Genomic DNA, 12,852 nt, shown 5'->3' on the forward strand with positions numbered 1-12,852 from the left:
AAAAACTCATCACATAGGTGCCATAATCTTGTAATGTTGTACATAATTTAATTTATTAGATAGATACATATGTATTATATCCTTAAATATATAACTTTTCTTGTTAACTTTATATATGAATAATAGAAAACTTATAGCCTAAATAATTTAAAAAAACTATTTAGAAGATAATCGTAAAAATATATAACGTTACCACAAATAATTACTTGTCAAGTAATTATGGCAAATACCTTATGACTGAGTTAATGCTGCTAAAAATAGTACCATAAAGAGAAACCACAAGAGCCCAGACGTTTGTGGCCGCAAAAAAAGGTCTATTTTAATTTCATCTACCGTTAAAAGTTAGTGCAATAACGTGTCCTACCATACTATCTCACACCGGCAATAAAATCTCACAACTTTTTCCGTCGAAGGAATAAAAGCGACCACAGCAACGAATGAAGTTTAGCAATAAAAGAGTCCATAAATAATTTCTGCGTGCCCTCAGAGATTTGCCACTTAAGGTGGATATCCTTCTCTCCATGTAAATATGTGGCAGTTATACTTTATGGTAAGGAATGCTTCAAAAAATTCAATGTCGAATATTTCTACGTAATTCTCACACACAATTTAACACCAATGTTATCTATACTCTTGAGTGGGATGCATAAATTTCCCGCGCAGTTTATGTAAATCACTTAAATTTTATGTTCGTCTGCAGCAAACGACACGTGTCATTTGTTCTTATATATTCATATAACGGCGGTATGATTTGTGTACGTTTAGAACACAGATCGACTCAGGTCCGTCGGATTATACGATGTCCCCTTTTTCGATGGAAAATTTCAATTCTATCGGTCAATCCGACTTTCAAACTAAGACATATAAAATTCATGGTGTTCTCAATGCCTTCTTCACGAATTTTAAAAAACGTCAATGACATTATAATGTATGTGGATGTACACGAGATACCTAAGTCATCTCTGTAATATTAATAACAAATAATGACTTATTGTTATATAAGGTTTATGCGCAGAACAATTAGCCTGTAATATCAGCGTGTATTAACTGCTTCCAATTAAGTTTATGTAATGTCCAACAATTGGACACGTACATAAATCCAGTAAATGTGGACAAGTTTCGCGATTTATCAAGCGTGAAAACACACGCAACAAATGGCCTGTCGACACTTTGATGGATTCGTCGCCAGCAGCCCTTACCATGAATTATGTCTGAGAGCGTGACAAATAATTTATAATATATCCTTTCGCGTATAATATTCTGAGGAGTATTATAGAGAAATGCAAAATAGAATGCATAAATTATAATCATGTATGTAATTATACATGTACAGAATGTATTATAAAGCAACAATATCAAAGTCGACTACGAACACACGAGTCTCAAAATAGCATGAAGCGCGAAACGTTCATATCTCTGAATACCAAAAGATCATCAGCATCATCTTTTATCTACTACGTAATATTATAAAGAAAATGAAAAATAACTAAAAATTTACAGTAGATCCACAAAAAAAAAATACAGTTTATTATTGTAGGAATTTCCAATCTTTGGTGATGTTTGTGATAAATATATAAATGACATAGTCTTTGAATTGTTTATAATAATTGTATTTAATAGATCCAAGTATATGCGTAGGTAAATAGTGTATATATGGAATGTATACGTAGTATATGATTTATAAACACAATTTTATACTTTTTTTCACTATTATAAACAATTAAACACGTAACTAATAGGATTTTTAACTTATCGGGAGCTTTTAAATAATATAAATGCATCGTGTATATAAGTTGGGCATATAATTTATATAACATACAAAAAGTCCAAATCTAGGAAAGTATCAAAACACATGAGACCACACCGGAATCGATTCCACTATCGTATGAATGACGCAAGTACGAAAATCCTTGGTAACGTTCGAGGTAAATTGTGACAATAGACACCATGACAGGACTCCATCACTTTTATTATGCAAAGTAATTGGACTTTCCCATAGACCTCGACTTCATATCGTAAAACTATGTCTAGACTTCGTATTTATATGCCTACATAAATGTTTAGGCCTGAAAATCAGACGATGAGACATTTATATTATATAATTTCAGGAGTGTATTTTATGGCTTTGCGAATAGGTATGAGAGAATAGTTTGCTCATCGGCTAAAGTTAATCGAATCTTTTGCCTCTGTGGCATCACGTACGTGTGTTACGCATTTCGTAATTTACCTGTTTTTTTTTCGGGGGCGTATATATTATGGTTCATACGGTCGTATTTCTCTACGCTCCAGTGAAGATTGAACGGGTACTGAATGCGGTGCTTTGTAAAAAGATAGAAAGATATAAAATAGAATCTAGAATCACATTTCTTGTGTTAACAAGATTTTATTTAAAATTATCTGTATTACTTTAACGATAATGTGGTACTGTACTTGAATTACCGTTTAACCAACTGTCTTACTTTCCGATGGTGTAGGATTCAATCTCTGCACAATATTTGCCTTTTTTATCTAAATCTATTTGTGTTCATGAGTATGTCTCTTTGATATTGATATCAGTAAATCTATATTTAGAAAAAAATATATATTCAAGTATGTTTATCACATGTTACATAGGTATCGATAATATTAGTCCATACATATTCAACTTAGTTTTGAATTATAGCCCTAATCCAGAATTATTTATTAATACTCAAAAACATATATACAGCGCAGTAGTTTGGATGTTCTTTTTTCTTTGTACAAACTACTGTAAAACGAACTAAGTACGACCCGATTAGCACCCGACCGGTCGTGCCAATCTGTCGGACCCATACATTGGTACGTGACCTGGACGTTGGGTTAGACCGTAGAATTTTTCTATAACGCAATAAACAAATATTATCTGTAACATTGAATTATTTATTATATTTATGATGATTCTTAAAAATGTGATGAGAATTATTTATTTACGTTTGTTACTCTGTTCACCACTAATAGATTATATATAAAATGAAAATAATTGATAATAACGCTCCAAAATTCTAAGACCCTTCCAGAAATATTATATAGAAGTTGCACGCATCGGGCGGGAACGGGTGCCGCGTAAAACCGGGGCGGCAAGACGTCGTACTTAGAATTTTGTCTACGGCAGGATCTTCGGCGCCACTGCGACCCTTATGGGGGTGAATTAACCGTCTACGCCGTCGACAGTCCCCTTTAATGCTCCACCGACTTAAATTTTGTCGAATTTCCACCGCTATTATATCGCGTTACGCAATCTCTGAACTGAATGGCTTATGATTTCCGCAGTTTATTGCCAATGCTTATTTCTGAATCTATGAGAGTTGACAGCGTGTCAGATTGGGAACAATAGTTGTTCACTTAGGGAAATAAGATCAGATTTACGCGCACTCAATATTGTATCTTCTTCCGGGGATATGCATCTGTCATTGCATTTACTGATTGCACATTTATACAAGTGTTTACATAGTGTGAATATATTTTATTAGATAGATAAATAGTTTATTTGATTATTACAAATCATACAAAATTAAACATATAAATGTAGACATTATATTGTTCGACATAATATTAACAAGTTTGTATCATTATGTGTGATTAGCAGCAAATTTGTATTGTATAAATTATTTTGTACAGAACATAGGCTTCACTTATCATACTTATCATATAACGCCAGTGGTACAACTCATTCCTTGCCATTCCATAGGACTAAGATATCATGTCCCTGTACCCTGTAATTTTTTTATTGGTTTATCCCACCCTTCAACGGAAACTTCATACAAAGCAAGCTGCTTTCTGGCTGAATATAAAATTATAAAATTTAGAGAGATTGTGTTGAAATAAGGTTCATGCCTCGACTTCCAAATAAAGCATTGCGTAGAAAAATCTCGCGAATTTCTTTCCGCACGTGAGAATTTGATCATCGTTTACGTACTTAAACCGTATCACAAAATATTGTATAGTCTGTAGATGGAAACGTAGCAACGGGCAAGAGAAGGCTTGTTGAATAATTCAGCGTGAAATTATGCTGTTAGGGTGACACACTCGGTGCATATAGTGATGGATTTTCAAACTGGGTCGTTAATATATTGTCATATGTATGTGTTGTTATTGTATTATACGGTCTGCATCATGATTACCGTAGATTATGTAATGCAGTTAAATAATTGCAATTTGAAACACACTGAACTTGTTAATTTTACATTTAAACATAAACCATTTGACAGTTGTATTTCATGCCGTTGTAGTACGCAACTGCAACTGAAATGACAAAATTTTAAATGTAATGAAATGTGTTACAGTATCTAGTGTGATGATTCTTTTAAATTGCAGAATTATGCCCAAATATTGGTACTAATTATCGTAAAAATTGAAGACAGTATTTTTTCGTAGGAATCAATCTTAAATTATCCCGGTAAAAAGAGAACGTATTTATAAGGTTATCTAATTAAAATTATTATACGTCTTAAACGTTTCCAAGTCACTTAAAAGCAACAGAGCGTCAATTAATGTTATTTATGACATATTAAACAAGATCTAGAGCCGTTAATTAATGAATAAATTTACATGTTGAGTAATTAAAAAAACTAATATACATTTACTTCCAACGGTATGAGTACCAGGCATATATGAATTTCGAGGAAGTAAATTCGTACAAAAATACAGATAAAACTATCAGCCTGTATTAGGTACTGCTTCCTTTTCAAAATGCGTCACATATACAAATGAATGCGCATACGAAAGGTTCCTGTGGACATTAGATGAATGGAATTATGGAACCTAACCGATCTACGCCTCGGTTACGTACTACGTCTTTTGTTTCGTACAACGTTTTATACTGGTTTATGTAATAAATGGTTTATTAAACTAAATGGTTTACTAAACTAAAAATAGAAAAATAAGTCTTGAAAATAAATTGAATTTATATAATTTACCGATATTTTAACATGGAAAGACAAAGTAAAAAAGCAATCAAATCAAAATTTCAATCAAATGAAATCTTAACTGTGGAAGCTTTATTTTAGGAGTATTTTAGTAAATTCATTTATAAACAAGTACAAAATGGAAACACATTAGGTTTTTTCTTATAAATCACATATCATATTGACAATTTTCCATTACAGACTAAATGAATAATATTATCATTAATTGGTCATCATTTATATTTTCATTTATATTAGTTTAATATAATAAATCGTTCTTTGAGTCCATATAATAAATCAAATTTATTAATAAAAATATTCATATTTTACTGATTACAAAATTAACTTGTATTTTTAGTATTCTATATTTATGACATATACTATTGTAGATATATTTTTTTCATATAAATTAAAATTCACATGTGTAACTTTTTTAGTAGGTAGTACGTTAAATGTCACTAGTAATTGACTGCGTATAAGAAATTGGAAATTCATCTGGTTTCCTAAATAGAAAGAGAATAAAATATAAGTTCTTCCAAATGGTCTCTTGAGTGTGAAATCAAATAATAAATAATTCAATTAGGGAATGACGATTACACAATAGAAAGGCAACGGGGAGGCGGGGACGCGACGTGAACGTGACGAGCCCGTGAAATTTGGAAGAAAATCCAGCAACGTGTCAACCGCCAGTGACAAATTTAATTATTCAACTTACCGAAACGTTAGCAAGATGACTGCCTCCGAGCCGATAACTAAGTAGGAATAAATTCACTTAGAGCCGCCGAAGCAAAGTTTAACTTAATAAAACATTAAAATTTTCCTAATTCAATTGTACTGAGGTCGAATTCCGGTGTCGACCTGATTTGAATAGGCACGGTAATGACGTGATTTTCTGACATACCTGTCGAATTATTGGTGAGCTGCGATGTTACAGATTTTACGTCTGCCAAAAACCGCGCTGTCTAATAACCGTTTGAGAACAAGAATGACAGCCATATAAAATATGTAAGTACTGAAAAATAAGTCAATCTAAATATATATAAAATTGATATTATCTTTATACAATATAAAGACCACAAATTCGTTACGAGGGAAAGGGTCTGTTTGTTTATGTGTTAAACTTTCACATACAAACGGCTAGATGGAATTTTCACAAAATATGTTATTAATTAAACATCAATATGGTTTAGAGAAATCCGAGAAAAATACCCATTTTGTGAATATTTGCAATATGTCACCTATGCTTTTATTAAATAATATACGGCGCCGTATAGATGCATTATTTATGTCTTTTGAATATCATCATTACATGGCTTCTACAATATAAATAATATAATTCTGATTGCCTTTTAAAATTTCTAATGACTTATAAATTGACTACACGGGGCATTCTAGTACAATTCCATGACATTCGTGATTTATTAGAGCATTCTTATTGAAGGTATTTGTTATATTAAAGGTTTTTAATATAAAATATTGGATAAATAAAATATCAGTTTGAGATGTTGACAGAATCTGTTTATTTTTCTTTAGTACTAATTACATGTCATTCACTAAGAAGTTTCTATATACAACATCCTTCTCTTTACATAAATGAAATTAATAAAAAATAACTTCCTTATCTTAACTAATAATCATATCTTTGAGGACGATGTATTATTCGACCAGAACGAGTAATATATGGGAAATCAGAATGTGTTTGTACTCTAGCAGATTGAGACGTACTATCAGTAGCAGTGTCACTATTAACAATTATTTCTTTTCCCGGTGTAGTAGTTACAGTAACTTTATTATCTTCCTCATCCGGAATATAGTATGGTACTGAAGGTAATATCTTTATAAAAAACCTATTCCTCAAAAATACTCTATTATCAGATTCTATAAAATACGATCTAGCATTTCTCTGACTCTTAATTACACCCTTTCTCCATTCATTCCTAACTTTAAACAACACAACATCCCCAGGTTGCAACATTTTTAAATTCACCTTATTTCTGTTATAATTTCTCTCACTCATCATCGTTCTTTCTATCAATTTTGGTTTAATACTAACTTTAGGTTTGAATCGTTCAGAATTACTTGGTAATATTCCTCTAAGTTTTCTATTAAATAAATTTTCTGCTGGCGATGGAATGTTATGAGCTATAGGAGTATTTCTAAATTCCAACATTGCTAAGAATGGATCCTTATTCTCATGTAAAGTTTTACATAATAAACGTTTAACGGACTGAATCGTGCGCTCTACCATCCCATTAGATTGTGCATGCTCAGGACTACTAAAAATATGATCAAATTCCCATTTTATAGAAAACTCTTTAAATTGTGTTGAAGAAAACTGTGGACCTCCATCACTTATTAATGTCTCCGGTATTCCATTCCTACTAAATATTCGTTTAAGATTAATAATAACAGAAGTACTTGTAGTTGATTCCAAATAACATAGTTCAGGATTCTTTGAATAATAATCGACAGCTAATAAATAACTGTTTCCACCAAGCTCAAATATGTCAACTGCTACCTTTTGCCAGGGGCTATCTGGCACACTATGAGAAACTAAAGGCTCTTTTTTATTGTTATTACTATAAAGTTTACATGTTTCACAAGAAGAAATCATGTCAACAATTTGAGAATGCATACCAGGCCAATACATGACTTCTTGAGCACGTAACAATGACTTCGTTATACCTAAATGTGGATAATGTATTCTAGATAACATTTCATGTCTTAATTTATGAAGAATTACTAAACATGTATTCTTTAAAATAATACCAGATTTAATTATTAACTCATTTCGCACATTCCAGTATGATTTAACAATATCAGGTACTTGAGCTCTATGAAAAGGCCAACCATTTTCAATAAATCCTTTTACAGTTTTTAATTCATTATCTTGTGCAGTTAATTCACGAATATTACCTAATTGTCTATCAGAAATATTAACTACAGAAAGTAAAATATCAATTTTAGCCTCAATTTCCTCAGTTTCTAAATCAATTTCAGAGTTACACTTTTCATTAAACGATCTAGATAATGTATCAGCCAAATATAATTCTCTACCTCTTTTGTAAACCAAATCAAATTGATATTTTTGAAGTTTAATTAACATTCTCTGTATTCTAGGAGAAGCAGTATTTAATGGTTTTTTAACTAGTGAAACTAAAGGAGAGTGGTCAGTTTCAATCGTAATTTTTCGACCATAGATAAATTGATTAAACTTCTCACAACCAAATAAAATAGCCAAAAGCTCCTTCTCAATTTGAGCATAATTATTTTGATTTTGGCACTCATTTAACGCTTTTGAGGCATACGCTACTGGAAGATTATTCTGTAGTAAAACAGCACCTAATCCATATTTTGAAGAATCAACGGACAAAAGAATAGGTAACTTTTCATTGAAAAATTGTAGCACTGGCTTTTTTACTAATAAACTCTTTATTCTATTAAAACTTTCCTCATGACTTTCATTCCAATCAAACTCAACATCTTTTTTAAGAAGATTTCTAAAAGGAGCATTTTCTATTGCAAAATTAGGCACAAATTTGGAAATATAGTTAACTACTCCTAGAAATCGTTCCAACTCTTTACGATTTTTAGGACTTTTCATATCCAAAATTGATTGAATTCTATCTTTTCCTAGTTGTATTCCTTCTTGACTTATTATATGACCTAAATATTTCAATTCTGATACACCTATTTTACATTTTTCTTTATTTAACTTTACATTACCTTCTTGTAATCTTTCAAATACTTTCCTCAGTCTTTTTTCATGCTCACTTTCATCTTTACCCCAAATTAATATGTCATCAATATATACCTCAACCCCTTCTAATCCTTCTAGCATCTGACGCATACGATGTTGATAAATTTCTGGAGCACTACAAATACCAAAGGGCATTCTAAGAAATTTATATCTGCCAAATGGCGTATTAAAACAACAAAGATCTGAACTGGCTTGTGTTAATTTAATATTCCAAAATCCATTTTTAATGTCAAGCGTACTAAAAATATTAGCTCCAGATAATTTGCTAGATATTTCATCAAAAGTCGGGAGTTCAAAATGTTGCCTTTGAATAGCTTCATTTAAATCTTTAGGATCTATACATAATCTCAAATCGCCATTAGGTTTATACACAATTACTAAAGAGTTAACCCATTCAGTAGGATTTTGAACTTTAGAAATAACACCTATTCGCTCTAACTCCTCTAACTTCTTCTTAAGACGAGGTTGTATAGCTAGGGGTACACGTTTACTTGCATGAACTACAGGACTCACATTTTCTTTCAATTTAATGTCATACTCTTCTTTCATACATCCCAAACCGACAAACAATTCTTTATAATCTGTCATAACAACTTGTTCACATGATACCTGAACCATACCATATTCAGGATTTATTATTTTCAATTGTGCAGAAGATTGCAATCCAATAATATTGCACGCACGTTTACAATCTACTATAAAGAACTCTAATTTATGAACATTACCATTATATTTACAGTCCAGAACAGTCTTACCCAAACAGTTGATCGGAGTTCCCGTATAAGTCGTCAACTTGGAATTAGTAATTAATAAATTATGTATGTCACCACCTAATTCAGGTAAATTATCTGCCCTTAGTACATTTGCTTGTGCACCAGTGTCCACTTTTAGCTTCAATTCTTTTAAATTACTTTGATTATATGCTCCAACTGTTATTACCCAGTCTTTATTACCATTGAGTGAATGTATGAAAACTGCGCCCAAACGAATAGTTTCAATTTCATGTTCGGATTCATCAACTTCAACAGTTTTTACTTGACACTGTCTAGCAAAATGATTATATCTCTGACATTTCAAACATCTTTTGTTGAATGCTGGACATTGTTGAGGTATATGTTCATATCCACATCGTTTGCATAAAAAAGTTTTAACTTTCAAATTACTATTTTTTATCTGATATCGAGAAGATTCATATTTTCTGTCAATGTCAACTTTATCACGTATGTTTCGATTTAATTTTAGTATTCCACTGGATTCACCACCACTACAATCTGCTGTGTTAGCACAAAGTTGTTGAATCTGCATTTTCGTTTCCTGTGATGCCCGACAAATTTCTTCAGCTTTTATCTATGATAAATCCCTAGTTCGTAATAATCTATCCTTTACTGTAATGTCTGATATTCCACATACCAAACGATCCTTTATAAGACTTTCGGCTAACGCGCCAAATTCACAGGTCATACTCAAATCACGTAAACACGCAATATAATCTTCATATGTTTCATCTGGCTTCTGATTTCTAGAGAAAAATTTGTATCTCTCATACGTGATATTTTTTTGAGGAGTAAAGTGTTCTTCAAACTTAGATAATATTAGTTCAAAATCATCTTTATTTTCATTTTTTGATGCATCATATACAAATGTGTTATATAATCTTAGACCTCTATCACCTATAAGACTTAGAAGAATAGCTGTTTTTATCTTACCAGATTTACTGTCATTCCCCGATGCCAACAAAAATATTTCTAATTTCTGTTTGAAAATTTTCCAACTATCTTCCATATTGACATTCCATATTAATTCGGAAGGTGTCCGTAATATATTTCCATAACTATTCTTTTCGTCAGCCATTACAGTAATAAATCCAAATAACCGCGCTGAATCTAAATCTTTATTAATTTACCGACTGCGCCATGTTATATTAAAGGTTTTTAATATAAAATATTGGATAAATAAAATATCAGTTTGAGATGTTGACAGAATCTGTTTATTTTTCTTTAGTACTAATTACATGTCATTCACTAAGAAGTTTCTATATACAACAGTATTCATTCATTATAAATGGCATTCATAAACTCACCACTTGTGCAGTGACTTATTTAATTACATTTGCCACAATTTATGTTACCAGTATTTACCATACTCGCACTAACTTTTTGAAAACAACAATTTAACCTGATGTTTAATAAAATCGTATTATTAACTTTTGAAATCCGTTTTGAATTTTAAGTGACTACAATTTTATGTGATTGTTTACTATATAATTAATGTAGATAAGGCACAATAAAAGCTTGTTTAGATGCGGCTATACAATATAAAGTTCAGTTTAATTAGCTTTATTTGTGGGTATGACACTAGTTTCTTATAATTAGGAGATATTGTACAAAGTTCTCTAAAGCGTGGGTATTCTGATCTTACCTGTTTTTGATGCCAAGCAGTTGTTTCATAAGGTTTAGTCATGTTTTGGTATGGCAGATAAATTACAGGCTGCATGAATAATAGTAGATACTTGCAGACACTGTATTTTATACTATTCATAGTCGTATGCAACTATTACCAGGTCTGTAGGTACTTCTTATTGTAAATCCAAGTATAATAAATAAATATTTACTTTATATTACTTATATTTTGATGAACCCAGTCCTTCTCAATACTATAAAGGATTTGACACATATAAGTATTAAAAAAACTAAATTATTATTAATATAGTTATAATTTGTGTCATGGCCTAGTAGTTTAGTAGTCCACATTGTAGAACACTTAAGGTCGGAAGTTTAAATGTGACAGACACCAAAAATAACTTTGTATGTTAATTTGTATTTCAGAAGAGCACTATGCTGATAGAAATACATGTGATATTATTATAAACTGATTAACCGCAGTAAACTCGCCCCTGACAGGGAAATTGCCATTTGACGTGTGTTTTTTAAATAGTATTTGAAGATGGAATAAGGCAATGGTTTACGCTGGCAGTGCATCAATGGAGATGAGAATAAAATCAGTTAAATAGTGGCGAATTAACTGGGAATTAACTACGATGGTTTCCAGGGTACACCGAATGGAGGTCAATCTGAAATTATATTAACCTTTCTCTCTCCTTTTCCCTGAATCTAAATAGGTTTAAAAATTCGCAAAATATAATATTCCTAAGGTATCTTTAGCAAAGTATACTAATCTGCTCTGGGCCATCATTGGGCAACACCATCAAGTTAAAGAGGATATTTATTTATCTTTTTAAAATTCAAATGCGCAGTAAGCGTCTTTTTAATTGATAGATATGTAGGATAAAAGTGTTATGATACATGTTTACTAAGAATATGGATGCTGCGCAATCATTAATCTCATCATTAATTTTGAAGAAACAATAACAACAACAAACCTTTTCACGGAACTACGAGTGCATACGCCCAAATGAAATTAGGACTTAAATATCAAACAACCCAACAATTAGGTCAAAAAATAATTCATAGGATGAATAGCTTTCAGATGGATAGCCAAAAATCGGTAGGCGTGTTCAATCTAAGAGATATACAGATTTATTAAAGTGTACCATAGAAATCAAGTTAATGTTCCGAATAATGTCCTATCTTGAGGTGTAACTATTATTAGGCACTTAACACACTACTTGAAATCATCATTACATCGTATAAAATAAAGTCGCTGTCGCTGTCTGTAGTATGCTTAAATCTTTAAAACTACGTAACGAATTTTGAAGCCTTTTTTTTTAACAGATAGAGTGATTGTAGAGGAAGTTTTATATATATAATAATACATGGACTCCCATGCGAAGCCGGGGCGAGTAGCTAGTAAACTTATATACCTAAGTTAGTAGAGACGTAACTATTCAATTCAGATGACATCTGGGTTAGGGTTTCTGGGGTTTGTCAGTAATAGGAACTAGTGATCATTGCTTGTAATGTTTAATTGATCTCCTATTGATATTTTCTCTAGACCAACGTAGTCATTTCCCCCTGAATTCGCTACGGACGGTGTAGTAACTAACCTGACTTCTTTTTCATTGCATTATCATCCACTGGTGTCGTGACTGTTAGCATAGGCGAAGACATCATTTTAGAATATATGAATAATATACATACATTTCAGGGTATCATCTATTTGGTCCTAATGCTTTCCTGGTTACACCGCGTATAAAAAGTAAAGGGTATATGT

At 31.5% G+C, this 12,852-nt stretch overlaps 1 protein-coding gene across 3 annotated transcripts in view; it reads right to left on the bottom strand.

Moving 5' to 3' along the window:
* Positions 1 to 12,852, bottom strand: part of LOC131844817 (forkhead box protein O) — a 117,872-nt gene that overhangs the window by 23,231 nt on the left and 81,789 nt on the right. The gene's annotated exons all lie outside the window — the stretch shown is intronic.

This window comes from Achroia grisella, unplaced genomic scaffold (assembly GCF_030625045.1).
Source record: "Achroia grisella isolate CSIRO2021 unplaced genomic scaffold, CSIRO_AGI_Agris_v1 utg413, whole genome shotgun sequence".
Classification (NCBI taxonomy): Eukaryota; Metazoa; Arthropoda; class Insecta; order Lepidoptera; family Pyralidae; genus Achroia; species Achroia grisella.